The 5846-nt window shown below is 53.8% G+C and overlaps 1 protein-coding gene and 1 long non-coding RNA gene across 2 annotated transcripts in view; one reads left to right on the top strand and one right to left on the bottom strand.

Moving 5' to 3' along the window:
* The window catches only part of LOC108448060, a 22380-nt gene extending 18920 nt beyond the window's left edge, over nt 1-3460 (top strand). Inside the window, exons 3-4 of the long non-coding RNA XR_001863842.1 lie at nt 466-482; nt 3376-3460. This is a non-coding gene — a long non-coding RNA (uncharacterized LOC108448060). The remainder of the gene's footprint in view (nt 1-465; nt 483-3375) is intronic.
* Nucleotides 1-5846, bottom strand: part of LGR6 (leucine rich repeat containing G protein-coupled receptor 6) — a 152029-nt gene that overhangs the window by 137283 nt on the left and 8900 nt on the right.

The raw sequence follows: 5846 nt of genomic DNA, 5'->3' as shown, positions 1-5846 counted from the left end.
CTGCGGGCGGTGAGGCACCAGCGCTCCCGACTGTGCCGGGGAAAAGCTCCGCTCATCAGTGCAATTGGGAAAGAGCTGGGCAGGGCTGGGGAGCTGAACCCTCCTGCGAGGAGCCAGATGGCTCTTGTGGGAGTTTAGCAATGGAAAAGCTGCTGTGGATGGACCTGACTCATCCCCCGCTCCTCCCCAGTGTGAGTCAGTTACCGCTCTGCGGCCCCTGCGGTTCAGGTAGAAAGTGAAACCTGATGCTCTGCAGAGCCGGTGACACAGGAGAAAATCCCCACGAGATTGTCCTTGGGAGTCGCACTCCAGTGCCTGGCTTCACTTATGGCCCCCCTTGTTAATGGGACATGGGTGCAGACCAGGGCAGGACAACGACGAGAGGCTGATGGCAAAGGCTGTGCAGACCCACAGCACGTACAAGGATCAAAGGTGATCCTGGATTTCTCCATGCACTGCGTCCAGGCTGCTCTGGGAGAGAGGTGGTTGGTGGCTGGAAGGAGGATGAGGAGCGCAGGATGCTGGATCTGGACCCGTCTCTGCTGGAGGGCAGCAGGACCAATGCACAGGAGCTCCCTCTGTGCCCAGCGACACCGGGAGCTTGCTCCAGGCTCCCTTCCAGCCTCCAGGACACCAGTTCCCAAACACCTCCTACCCAATGGCTCAAACACCAGGGACTTATTTTGTGATGGCTACAGAGCAATCAGGGTGTCTCATAAAGAATGGTGAAAATGCCTGATCTCACTTTCTCTGCTAGAGCTGCTCTGGAATTGCTCCTGCTGGAGACACCTTTCTGAAGGTCAGAGAAACTTGGATTTGGGAATCATGCCTGCATACAGCAGTTCTTCCATCAAACCCCAGAGCTGTCAGTGCAGCGGAGCCAGTCGGCTCCGCTTTTCCTGTGTAGACAAACCTAATTTCAAGCTGAAATTTCCTTAAGACACATCTTGTATTTCAGGATCTTTTGGTGCTACTTTCATCTCCAATCCACATATTGCAGGCCTATAATAATAATAATAGCAATAATAATAGTAATAATAATAGTAATAATAGTAGCAATAATGATAATACCTTTTGTATGTACATAGCACCTTTCATCCAAGGATCTAAGTCACAATTACAGCCCCACACATTCCTGTACATTACAGCCCTATAATTCTAAGACTGTTCAAGTATCCAGACTTCAAAGGGAATGTGGATTTCCCCTCCAGCCCAGTCATGGTGCCCAACATGCTGGAGATGTTTCAAAGGTGTTTCAAAGGTGCCTTGGCAGTAGCCAGAGGTAGTCAGAAGAGCCAGAGGAGCTCTCTGAAGCTAAAAAGAGCCTTCGTGGATTCTTTCCTTCCCTCTCCCAGCCCCTCTTTAGTCTCCCTGGGAACTCAGCACAGCCCTGGGATGAGGGTGATGCTCCCATGAGACCTTTGTGTCTGTGCAGTGGGAGGTGAAAAGCCAGAAACAATGTTGAAAGGGAAAGTGACAGCACAAGCTCAGCTGAATGACTGTGACTTCCAGGTCAGGTAGAACCTACAGCATTTTGGTCAAAAGTAAATTCACGGAAAAATTATGCTTCCCTAAAAAAAACCAGTGGGGCTGGGGGGAGATGGTGGAAGTTTTCATTGTAAGATACTTTTTTTTTTAAGGGTTTAGAGATTTTCAGGTGACTCAAAAAAGAAAGCACTCTGTCTTGGGTCAAAGCAAAGTGTTTTGGAGATAGTCAGAGAAAACGTGTTTTGGTTTGGTTTAGTTTTAATTGCCTGGGAAACCTGAAAAGAACACCCCTTGTTTTTTAACCCAAGCCAGCCTTTCCCCTCCCTTTTAGGTCCAGCAAAGAGCTGAACTAGCTGTTATTTACCCCCATCCATTCAGGAAGAAGTGTGCTGAAAGTAGAGCAGCTTCCTACAGAAAACAGAATTGGGGTTTACAGCATCTCTGGCCAAGCTGACATTTCCTAGCTGGGTTCACTTCCTCCGTGGAGTTCTCCAGTGCTGCCCAGGAACTCCAAGCAGCTGCTGCCTGTGGCTGTGAGGAGTGTTCCAGTAGCTGCTCTGACTTGTGGATGCTCTGTGAGCGAGAAGGGATGAGGTCAGCGGACATGAAAGGCAGGCACTAAATCTGAGAGTTCAGTGGTGCTTTTCTTCACGTGGTGGCTGAACAAATGGAAGCCTCAAGAACTATTTAATAAACTTTTAAAAGGTGTTTTAGCTCGAGAGGTCCAGACATGTGGCTGGAAAGTGCAGAGAGTCTCCAGCTCTTCTGTAGCCCCAGTTTGATCAATTAATCTCAAAGCATGTTGGGAAGGGTTCATTAGTGGTGCTTTAAAGATAGGGAGACTGAGGCACAGGAAAGGAAGAGAGCTTTGGGGTCAACCCTAAGGCTGGGACAGAGCTAGAAACCTGGTGCCTTGTGCTGCACTGTCCTTTGTATCTCCCACCTATACAAGGGAGCCAAAGCTTGTGGGGCACCTGTTTCCAAAAGTCGGAGTCCTTGTGTCCCTTCCCCTAGGAGAAACCCTTTCCTCAGAGCATCTGTGAGAGGGTCAGGGTAAAGTCACCCCCTGGAAGAGGAGTGGGCCCACCCCATGGTCTCGCCAGGTGAGGCAGAGCTCTCCAAGGAGGAGCAGGGCGGTTTTCACAGCATGTGCGAGCTCACCTCAGACACACCACACTAACCAGCACGGGCTGCAACACATTTCCTCTCCCCCTTCTTCAATAAATCACGGCTTCCAGCATTCATGCTTTTGTCACTAATAAATCTTCTGCTGTCTTGCACCACATGAAAGCACTACAATACCTAAACTGGCAGGCACTTCCCTGCACAGGACGCAGCTGCAAACACAACCTGCAGCGCAGGAACCTGCTGCTTGGCCCTGAGTGGAAGAGCAGTTACAGCCAGCATGCATGGGGAGGCTGCCCCATGCTCTAGAAAGCCCCACACGGCGTTTCTAGGGCACATGTAAAACCAGTCTGTGCCATAGGACCTCATTAATCTGTGGAACACTTTGCCACAGGAAATGAGTGCAGCAGTACAAACCTCACCTGCACCTATAATCAAGGTCCTGTCCTGGCTGTGGTGCCTTTGGTTCTGCCAAAACCACACAGCTGACCCTAAAGGTACATCTCTGTCCTTTGGTACATGAGGAGACCTTCCAGTTTTGGGATGGGGCCTTGGGGCAACATCTGGGACAACAGCTTGGGATGGTATCTGACCACCCCCATGGCCCTGTGTCCAGGGAGAAGAAAGCCAGAGGGTGCAGCCCCATGGATCTGTGTCTCGTTCTTCCCTTGGGAGCAGTGAGCTGAGCAGCACAGAAGTCCAGGGTCGTGTCCTTGGCCAGGATGTCTCAGGGCTGCCTGGGGAGTCACCGAATGCAACGAGCCCAGAGGAGGCCTCTAAGCTGGTCACGGGGCTGGAGCCCCTCTGCTCTGGAGCCAGGCTGGGAGAGCTGGGGGTGTTCACCTGGAGGAAGCTCCAGGGAGACCTCAGAGCCCCTTCCAGGGCCTAAAGGGGATCCAGGAGAGCTGGAGAGGGACTTTGGACGAGGGCCTGGAAGGACAGGACAGGAGGGAATGACTTCCCATTGCCAGAGGGCAGGGATAGATGGGATATTGGGAAGGACTTCTCCCTGTGAGGGTGGGGAGGCCCTGGCACAGGGTGCCCAGAGCAGCTGTGGCTGCCCCTGGATCCCTGGCAGTGTCCAAGGCCAGGCTGGATGGGGCTTGGAGCAACCTGGGCTAGTGGAAGGTGTCCTTGCCCATGGCAGGGGGTGGAATGGGATGGGCTTTAAGGTCCCTTCCAACCCAAACCATCCTGGGACTCTGTGATTCTATAAATGAAACGCTCACGTGGCCGTTTCCTTTCCCAGCCCCCAGGTGCTGAGGGGCTGGTGGGGACACTTACAGGGATGCAGAACCAGGGATAAAGCAGAACTGCAGATATTGTTTCCTACAACCAGAATTTTTTCTTGTGTTCTCTGGGAAAGAGGGAAGATTAATTTCTGTCTAAAGGTACAAATGTCTTTCCTGCAGGTTTCATGCAAAGATGAACACTTGCTTTACTGAGGTTAAGAATAGCCCACAATTGTGAGTTCTCTTGAAGTTTCAAGATGCAATTATACCCAGAGCCATCCCCACATCAGATAACATCCTTGGGAAGGTGCCTTGTGCCTTCTGATCCTGCAGGTCCCTAAGATCCCTGATGTTGGCCACATGTCACACTGCCAGCAGCACCCATTGCTCCATGCCCATGGCATTGCCAGCTCCAGGAGGTGCCACCGGCCAGGGGGAATGTCCCAGGGGCTGGTGGTCTTCAGGGCTCAGCATCACATTACAAAGCCTTTCACCCTGTGTGTGGGGCACCCTCCCAGCAGCCCCCATGCCTGCACGCCCCTCGTCTCCCCCACCATACTTGGCAGACGAGGCCTCATTTCTGCTCCCCTTCCACCCCTGCAGTTCCCACCGTGGCACATCTGATGGGATGACACGTGGTGCTTGGGCTTCACCTTCCCTTTGAACAAAGGGAATGTTCCTAATTGGTGCCCCACGGGGATGTTCAGTACTGGAAACCATCCTGTCTCCCGGGCTCTCTTTGTAGTGGGACCTGTGGCTGCTCACAAGAAGAGACAGCATGTCCCTTGAGCATGTCCTGCCCTTACAGGTGTGTTCTACTCGCTCCACTCCCATGGGGACTGCTTTTCATTTGCAAATCCTTCAAAGAGCTTTAAACAGCTACAGGAAGGCCTGCAAACAAGGCAAAGGGAGACAGAGAGCTGTGGATAGCTTGAGAGACTTGTCATCCATGGAGGGGAAGAGACTGGGAGCTGCCCTCCTTCCTCACTGCCAGCAAACCTGGGGCTGGTGCATCTGGGAATGGTTTTACATTAGCCCTTTTTGGGTCCTTGATACATCCCTGCAGGACAGGAGGCACCACCTGAGCCTCCCTGAATCCTCCCCCTGCTCTCCATTCTGGCACAGCTCCTGCCTCCACGCAGGCTGGAGCCTGGCTCTCTTTTGACTGGGCTGCACCAGGATGCTTGTGCTTAGTCCCGCTGTTCCTCATGAAGACCGTTTCTGATCTCTTTTCTTCCCCTACTAAACTCAATTCATTCTCCAAGACCCCAGGCTCCTCCCGGCCCTGACAGCCCTGCCCTATCCCTTCCCACTGCTTTTCAGAGCGCTGCTTGGTGATCCCTGTCCTGACCTCCGCTCCTCTCCCTTGGGTCCTTGTCACACAGGCAGGACCCCGTGCCTGAGAACCAACCCAGCTCCTCGGAGGAAGAAGGATCTGGGGGAGCAGCGTGTTCCACAGGCATGGAGGCACTTTGGCATCCCGGCTGAAGTGTCTGGTCTCCAGGGCAGCAGCAGCCACTGCCCTGCAGTTGGCAGAGGGGTGGCAGGGGTCCCTCAGCTGCCGCTGCAGAGCGCTGCGAGCGCTGCGCTTCCCCTTCCCTCCCCCACGCCGCTGCTGCTCCCTGACCCAGGCAGGTGCAGAGGGGGAGAGGCATTTGCAGCCCCATCGCTGCCTTTTGGCACCAGAGCCCCTACCAGAATCAAAGAGCTTTTCAAAGCAAACCTTAAACTCCTTTAATCGCCAGCGAGAGCTCCTCCCACACAGATCTAAGGGCCATGAGCTCAGTGTTTTCGTTGCCCCAGGCAGATTTATGAGCTTATTCTTCAAGAAAGGGCGGGAGAGAGGGGAGGCCGTGGCATATTGCTTAGCCCGGGGGGCGGGCAGGGAGCAGAGGGGGGAGCGAGGCTTTGCGGTGCGAGGACTCCGCAGAGCGCTGGGCTCTGCCGCGGCTCTCGGGAGCGCTGGGGAGGAGAAGCGGCCGGGGCTGAGCGGGGCCCCGC

This window comes from Corvus brachyrhynchos, unplaced genomic scaffold (genome assembly GCF_000691975.1).
Source record: "Corvus brachyrhynchos isolate BGI_N302 unplaced genomic scaffold, ASM69197v1 scaffold67, whole genome shotgun sequence".
Taxonomy (NCBI): Eukaryota; Metazoa; Chordata; class Aves; order Passeriformes; family Corvidae; genus Corvus; species Corvus brachyrhynchos.
This window is presented reverse-complemented; position numbering and strand designations above follow the sequence as displayed.